Source organism: Pan troglodytes, chromosome 2 (genome assembly GCF_028858775.2).
Source record: "Pan troglodytes isolate AG18354 chromosome 2, NHGRI_mPanTro3-v2.0_pri, whole genome shotgun sequence".
NCBI classification, from domain to species: Eukaryota; Metazoa; Chordata; class Mammalia; order Primates; family Hominidae; genus Pan; species Pan troglodytes.
In genome coordinates this window covers 29,805,313-29,814,139 of record NC_086015.1, presented here as the reverse complement: position 1 = coordinate 29,814,139, position 8,827 = coordinate 29,805,313, and positions in this window count along the sequence as shown.

Genomic DNA, 8,827 nt, shown 5'->3' with positions numbered 1-8,827 from the left:
TTTCTGGGTTCCTTAGTCTATTCCATTGATCTATGCCAATCTTATATGTCTATTCTTCCACTAATACCATGCTATCAGTTTTCCCTATGTCTTCATCCATTTTCTGTCACTATAATAGACTACCTAAGGCTAGGTAACTTATGAAGAAAAGAGTTTTATTTCTTACCGTTCTGGAGGCTGGGAAGTCTACGATCAGGAGCCACATCTTAACAGCGTCTGGTGAGGGCCTCATGCTGTGTTATAACACAGCAGAAGGCATCACAGGGCATGACGGGTACACTGAGAGCCAAACTAACTTTTATAACAGGCTCATTCTTATAACTAACCCATTCCTGTGATAACCTGTTAATCCATTAATCCATGAATGTATCAATTCATTCATTAGAACAGAGCCCTCAGACCCAGTCACCTCTTACAGGCCCCGCTTCCTAATACTGTTACACTGGGGGTTCAGTTTTGACATGAACTTTGGAGGAGCCAAACATTCAAACCATAGCAATCCCAAGAAAGGTTTACCAATATACGCTCTTTTAAAAAAATTTTTATTTTAGATTTGGGAGTATGAGTTATATAGATAAATTCATGTCATAAGGGTTTGTTGTACAGATTGTTTCATCACCCAGATATTAAGCCCAGTACCCAATATTTATATTTTCTGCTCCTCTTCCTCCTCCCACCCTCCACCCTCAAGTAGACCCCAGTATCTTTTGTTTCTTTCTTTGTGTTCATGAATTCTCATTATTTAGCTCCCACTTATAAGTGAGAACATGTGGTATTTGGTTTTCTGTTCCTGTGTTAGTTTGCTAAGGATAATAGCTCCCAGCTCCCTCCATGTTCCCGCAGAAGACATGATCTCGTTCTTTTTTATGGCTGCATAGTATTTCATGGTGTCTACGTACCACATTTTCTTTTAATGACATTGATTTACATTGACCTGTTCCCTACACCCCTAGCAAGACTAAATGTTATCTATCCTTTTACATTTTTTCCAATCTATTAGATTCCTCCCCCAAAAAAAGCCTTTTTTTATTAAAAAAAAAAAAAGTCTACTTGCACTTTGATGTAATATATTCCATTGTATTTTTAAGCGATTTATCAGTACCATTTACATATTGTGTTGACCTTTTGTTACCAATATTGCAACTAGTTCCTTCCAGTTTCTTAGTTATCTTCTGGCTTTTTTTCCTTTTAGTGTACAGAAACTCTTCATTTTTATGCAGTCAAACCTGTCTTTTAGGTTTCATGTCTGGCAGAAGCATTTTACTTCTGGGTTTTGTTTCTTACTTAGAAAAGCCTTCAGCATCTACCAGATGCCTACAAATCAAATTCTTAATCTAATTGCAGCAAGCATGTGGAATGTGTGGCTTACATACTTTCATTTGAAATTTTCACTTTTTCATCTCAATATTCTTTTCTTATCCATATTTTTACTTTTCTTAATGTTATTTAATATCCGATTTACCTAATATATGTAATACCACCTCAATAAATATTTGTATCTTACAGGAAATATGCTTCCAGAATAAAGTGAGTAAACATAAATATACATTCCACTCCTAGATATATACTCAAAAGAATTGAAAGAGGCGTTCAAACAAAAACCTGTATGCAAATGGTCATAGTAGCACTACTTATAATAGCCAAAAAGTAGAAACAATCCAAATGCCTATCAAATGATGAATGGATAAAGAAAATGTGGTAGATCACACAATAGAAAATTATTCGATCATAAGTAGGAATGAAATACTGATACATGCTACAACCTGGATGAACCTTGGAAACAGTATGCTGAATGAGAGACCACACACAAAAATTTGCCTATCATATGATTTCATGTATATGACATCAGGAATAGGTAAATCCATAAAGACATAGAGCAGATTAGTGGTTTCCAGGGGCTTTGGGACAAGCGTAATGGAGAGTGACTGTTTAATGAGTATAGGGTTTCCCTTTGAAGTGGCAAAAATCTTTGGGAACTAGACAAAAGCTATAGTTGTAAATGTTTATGCGTATACTACATGCCACTGAATTGTAAGCTTTAAATGGTTTTTTTTATGTTACCTGAATTTAGCTCAGTTTGTTTTTCAAAACTGCAAATATATCAATAAAAATCTCTTTCTAAAGTGGAAATCTTAATCTCTACCTACCACAAGTAATTGTTCTACTGCTTAGATGATATACAGTAAGTTAAAATATTATATAAATAAAAGATATCATAATATATTTATATATTAAATAAATATATACTAATCTTATCATGGTTAGTTTCCTTTCTGGAACAAATTTTGCCTTCATTTCAAAATCTCTCAGCTGTGGTTCACCATATGTAAATACGTTAGGATGACAAACCACTTGGTCTTCACCACTGCTCAGTCTTGAATTTCAATATAAAAAATGTCATGGTTATAATGCTACCCCATCTCTGAACCTGCTCCAGTTAGAAGCAGGCAGCTGGTATTCCTACTAACTGGATTGCAGACAGTATGGGCTCTAAAAAGCACAAAAGGGAATAACTGTGAGCCCTTCCCTAAAAGCAGAGTTCACTTCAGTGCTTCCATAATAGCATTGCTGTTGCATTTTCTTGTTAAAAAATCAAACAATTTTTAGCACCCACTATAAGCCAGTCACTGTTGCAGGTACTTGGGATACATTCACCACAAACTAGTCAAAAATGCCAGCTCTTCTGGATCTTGCCTTCTGCAAAGGGTGAGAGAAAAATAAATAATAAACTTAATAAGGAAATAGATTTTATAGTCCGTTGGAAGGTGGTGGAGTGCTGTGGGAGAAAGAAAAGCTGAGGAGCATTAGGAGTCTAACAGGGTGGCATTTTTAATGAAGTCATCAGGTAAGCCTCTGAGAGAATGGCATGGAACAAAGACACTAAGGAAAGAAGAGTTAGACCTCTAGGGCTGTAACACTCATCATTAAATAAGGGTTGCTCCAGGCCAGGCACAGTGGTTCACACCTGTAATCCCAACACTTTAGGAGGCAAGGTGGGCAGATCACCTGAGACCAGGAGTTCAAGACCAGCCTGGCCAACATGGAGAAACCCCCTCTCTACTAAAAATACAAAATTAGCCAGGTGTGGTGGTGCATGCCTGTAATCTCAGCTACTCAGGGGGCTAAGGCAGGAGAATCTCTTGAACCCAGGAGGCAGAGGTTGCAGTGAGCCAAGACTGCACCATTGCACTCCAGCCTGGGTGACAGAGCAAGTCTCCTTCCCCCCCTCAAAAAAAAAAAGATAAGGATTGCTCCAGGCAGAGCCTGCCTGCTCCAGGAAGAGCCTGTGCAAATTTCCTAAGGCAGAAGCCACAGTGTGGTGGCAATGTGTGTGTTGGTACAGAGCAGGAAATGAGATAAAGTCAGGGAAGGAAACACTTTGGTTATTAAGATGAGAGAAACAGGGAGCCATAGCAAGGTTTCGAGAAGAGGCCTTAGCTGTGTCCTGCTTGACTTCTCATTGTCTCAGGTGTATTTTCCTCAATGACTCTGGCTTAGTATGTCGCCTCCTGAATCAGATCCATCTTGTACACATTTCAAAATGTTCTTGGCTCCATCTCTTACTCTAGCCATTGCTTCAGTTTTATGCAGTCTTTGATCTTTCTTGTGCCAGAGCAAATGGATTATATCTTGCCTTAAGCTACACTGCATACCTCTTGCTTTCTGCCAAGAGATTCCTTTGAAGCTAGCCCAAGATGTCTTCCAAATCACCTGGAATTCACACATTCTTTTTTTTTTAATTTAGACTTTTCTTTTAGATACAGGGGGTACATGTGCGGGTTTGTTACATGGGTATATTGCACCCAGATAGTGAGCATCATGCCCCATAGGTAGTTTTTCAACCCACAACCCCCTTCCTTCCTCCTTCCTCTAGTAGTACACAGTGTCTGTTATTCTCATGTTTATGTCCATGTGTGCTCAATGTTTAGCTGCCACTTATAAGTGAGAACATGCAGTATTTCCCTGCATTAATTCACTTAGGATTATGGCCTCCAGCTCCTTCCATATTGCTCCAAAAGACATGGTTTCATTCTCTGTTATGGCTGAATAGTATTTCATGGTGTATATCTACCACTTCTTCTTTATTCAATTCACCATTGATGGGCACCTAGGTTGATTCCATGTCTTTGCTATTGTGAATAGTATAGTGATAAACATAATGAGTGTATGTGTCTTTTTGCTATAATTATGTATATTACTTCAGAAATATACCCAGTAATGGGATTGCTGGGTCAAATGGTAGCCCTATTTTAAGTCCTTTGAGAAACCTCTAAACTGCTTTCCACAGTGGCTGAACTAATTCACATTCTACCAACAGTGTAAAAGTGTTCCCTTTTCTGTGCAGTCTCACCAGCATCTGCTATTTTTTTACTTTTTAATCATAGCCATTCTGACTGGTATGAGATGGTATCTCATGGTTTTGATTTGCATTTATCTGATGATTAGTTAAGATGAGCATTTTTTAAATGTTTGTTGGACACTTCTATGTCTTCTTTTGAGAAGTGTCTGTTCATCTCCTTTGCCCATTTTTTAACGAGGTTGCTTGTTTTTTGCTTGATTTGTTTAAATTCCTTATAGACTCTGGTTATTAGACCTTTGTCAGGTGCATAGTTTGCAAATATTTTCTTTCATCCTGCTCACTCTGTTGATACTTTCTTTTGCTGTGTAGACCTCTTCAGTTTAATTGGGTCCCATTTGTCAGTGTTGATTTTTTGTTGCAATTGCTTTTGGGGACTTAGCCAAAAATTCTTGCCAAGGCTGATGTCAAGAAGGGTATTTCCTAGGTTTTCTTCTAGGATTTTTGTAGCTTGAGGTCTTACATTTAAATTCTTATTTCATCTTGAGTTAGTTTTTGTATATGGTGAAAGGGAAGGGTCCAGTTTCATTCTTCTGCGTATGGCTAGCCAATTATCCAAGCACCATTTATTGAATAGTGAGTCCTTTCCCCATTGCTTATTTTCATCAGCCTTGTTGAAGATCAGATAATTGTAAGTGCACAGCTTTATTTCTGACTTTTCCATCCTGTTCCATTGGTCTATGTGTCTGTTTTTGTATCAGTACCATGCCGTTTTGGTTACTGTAACCTTATAGTATACTTTCAAATTGGGTAGTGTGATGCCTCTAGCTTTGGTCTTTTTGCTTAGAATTGCTTTGGCTATTTAGGCTCTTTTTTAGTTCCATATGAATTTTAGAATAGTTTTTTCTAGTTTTGTGAAGAACAACATTGGTACTTTGATAGGAATAATGTTGCATCTGGTAGCTGTTTTAAGTTATTTGAGAAATCTTCAAATTGCTTTGGGCACTATGGCCCTTTTAACAATATTGACTTGCATGCCTGAGCACAGTGGCTCATGACTGTAATCCCAGCACTTTGGGAGGCTGAGGCAGATGGATTGCCTGAGGTCAGGAGTTCGAGACCAGTCTGGCCAACATGATGAAACCCCATCTCTACTAAAAATACAAGAAACTTGGCCAGGCATGGTGGCACGTGCCTGTAATCCCAGCTACTCAGGAGGCTGAGGCAGGGGAATTGCTTGAACCAGGGAAGTGGAGGCTGCAGTGAGCCGACATTGCGCCACTGCACTCTAGCCTGGGTGACAGGGCAAGACTCTGTCTCAAAAAAAAAAAAAAAAAAAAAAAATTGACTTCCAATCCATAAGCATGGGATATTTTCCCATCTATTTGTGTTGTCTCTGATTTATTTCAGAAGAGTTTTGTAGTTCTCTTTGTAGAGATCTTTTACCTCCTTGGTTAGCTGTATTCCTGGGTATTTCATTTTCTTTGTGGCTATTGTAAATCAGATTATGGTCTTGATTTGACTCTCAGCCTGAACGTTATTGGTATGTAGAAATGCTACTGATTTTTACACATTGATCTTGTATCCTGAAACCTTACTAACATTGTTCATGAGTTCTGTAGACTTTTGGCAGAATCTTTGGGGTTTTCTCTGGGTAGAATTTTATTGTCAGTGAAGAGAGACCATTTGGCTTCTTCTTTTCCAATTTAAATGGAATTCATGCATTCTTAGCCCAGGTATACAGAGGGGTCAACATTAGTGAGGCCATCCTTGACCATGGGGCACAGAAGCCAATGAGTAAAGTCTCTTTTCTTGCATTTCCCAAGCAAACAGTTTATTTTATAAGACTCCTCACAAGGTTCTGCTGGATCCAAAACTAGACACTTACAGCACTGGGCCAACCCAATAATGACTCCTTGTACTGGCTTTCCTCCTTCCCTGTTGCATTCCTCCATCCTCCACCCCTGCTTCCTGGGATTATATTTCCAAATAAACAGATTTCACACAAGTTTATATCTCAAGCTCTGCTTTAAGGGAAGCCAAGCCCAAGATACTTCCCTACACTTTCAAACTGTTTCTTTATTCCTCCAGAGTGGAGCCCCCTAGAACATGGCACCTGCCTGGGATCTTAAAAACCGTCACATTCACCTGACCTTTACTGACAGCCAGCTCTACTCTGATTGCCCCTTCAGTCACTTCTAGTTTCCAATTACCTTTCAGTACCTCTTGGCTGAGAGGCAGAAAATAAAGCTACACAATAGGCGGCCACTAGATTGCGAAAGCCTTGGATGCCATGCTTAGAATTTATAGGCAGAAGAGTTCCACTGAGTATTTTTAATCAGAGTGATCATGTTTAGAAAAATAACCAATGCATTATAGAAGCTGGATGAGAGGAAGAAAGTCTAGAGCCATGAAGATTAGAAACAAAAAATGTTGAGGGATATCTGCTTTGATGATTGCTATTTTTCTCTTCAAAACCAGTCATCTGTCAATAGTGCTGGGTATAAGAGTAAAGCCAGGGCCTGAAGAGACTGGTAGATGTGCCCTTCAATGAGATCCTCCTATGAAGAGCTGGGTTACTCTGGGTTCGGGGCTGTCATGGTAGGTGCAGTAGAAGGATAAACAGATGAAGTAACTTGGTGATGTGAGAAATATGGCTGAAGGGTGGATCATGAGAGTCAGATTGGATAGGGAAGGTAAAGAAGTCAGGAAGTAGGACTGATAAATTCAAAGAGTAAAAAAGTGATGACTTCGAGGAGAAAGGAGGCAAAACCTTAAAATGTCCATCTTATTCCTTTATTACTATTCTGAGTGGAAGGCTTGTTATAGGAAACAGGGATACTAATCATTTAAATGAGGTTTGAGGATTATCTCTGGATTTCTAAGATAATTAGATTGAATATGCAATGAAATTCAATCCTGCTTAACTTATAGGAACTATCTCATTTTAAAGTCTAAAGTGAGAATGGACAAAAACTTCTATTCATAGAATACATTCAGCAGAAATATTAATATGGACCAATAGTTGTAGAGCTAGAAAAGTGAGGCCAGAACCAATAAAGAACCTTGGTATTGGCAAATAAGAGTTTTAGCAATTATTAAAAATAAAATCCAGAGCCATGACCCTAAATGTATTGAGAATAATGCTCATCGTTGTCAGAAACTTAAATCACACAGCATTTGAAAGATTGAAGAAGCTGATAAAAAATGCAAGAAAATTAACATCTTTCAAGTTAACTTTACAAATAAATTTGGTCCACTAATTTGGTAATTTGCCCTTGGTTTTAGTAATTTAACTTTTCCATTTTCTTTCTGTAAATGGATAATTACTTGTCTTCTTTTTCACTATTGAAAATATTTTCGTATATATACTTAAAGCCAAGATAAATGCAAAAAGCAAAGTTAGAAATCAGGTTTAGAAACTATCAAGGAGGAGAGATGGAGAGAGGGAGGTAGGGAAGGAGGAAGGGAAGGGAAGGAAGGGAAGGGAAGAAGAGAAGAAAGAAAGGGAGGGAGAGGAGAAAAGAAAAGAAATAAACTAGTAAGTAGGTTTTTGCTTGTTTGTTTGTTCTTTTATCCAATTTTAATGTGTATTGTCACTTCAGCATGACTGCATTTGTTACCTCAAATAATATCCAGAAAAAATATACCAAGGCTTTAAAAACTACAAATTAATACAAGTACCAATTTAAAAAATGGTTAAATTCCACTGTATCAGTTGCCTATTTCCACATTAATGCTCTGTAGCAAACAACCACAAATCCTCAATGACATACAAAAACAAGTGTTTAGTCTTAACCTGCCTGTGGGTTAGCCCCATAGTTCTGTGATCAAGTGGCTGTGAGTTGAGCAGGTGGCTCTGATTTAGTCAGAACTTTATTGGATCAGCTTAGCTGGGGAAATCATGCTTCTATTGTTCTGAAACTATGCACCATTACACCCAGCTAATTTTTAAGTTTTTGTAGAGATGAGGTCTCCCTATGCTGTTCAAGTGGGTCCCAAACTCCTGAGCTCAAGCGGTCCGCCTGCCTCGGCCTCCCAAAATGCTGGGATTACAGGCGTGAGCCACCGTGCTTAGCCCAGTCTTCTTTTTATGTGAAATTCTTTATTGTTTAGTCACCATTCACCAAATATCCTGTCATGTGTAGCTGTTATCTCTGATTCTCCATTCTCTATCAAGACCTTCCTCACAGCATTGGTGTAATGAATGGGAAAAACATTGAGGACAGTAAATGGCTATGAAAATTGATTTATCTACAAATCAAAGCAAAAGATATTCTCACGTTTTCAACCACTGTTAATGGATTATTTCCTCAAATCCCAAAATCAACAAGTAAAGAAAAGCATACCATAAAAGCAAAACCATAAATGAAAAGCAAAATCTCCTGATGAACAATTATTAAATTTCACATATCTCTAGATTATCTTCCTTTCAAAGTGAACTCCCAGAACCTCATTTGACCAACTCCAAGAATTAAGTTTTTGATGATTACAGCATTATTTTGAATAATAGAGATTTTATTCTCCTTA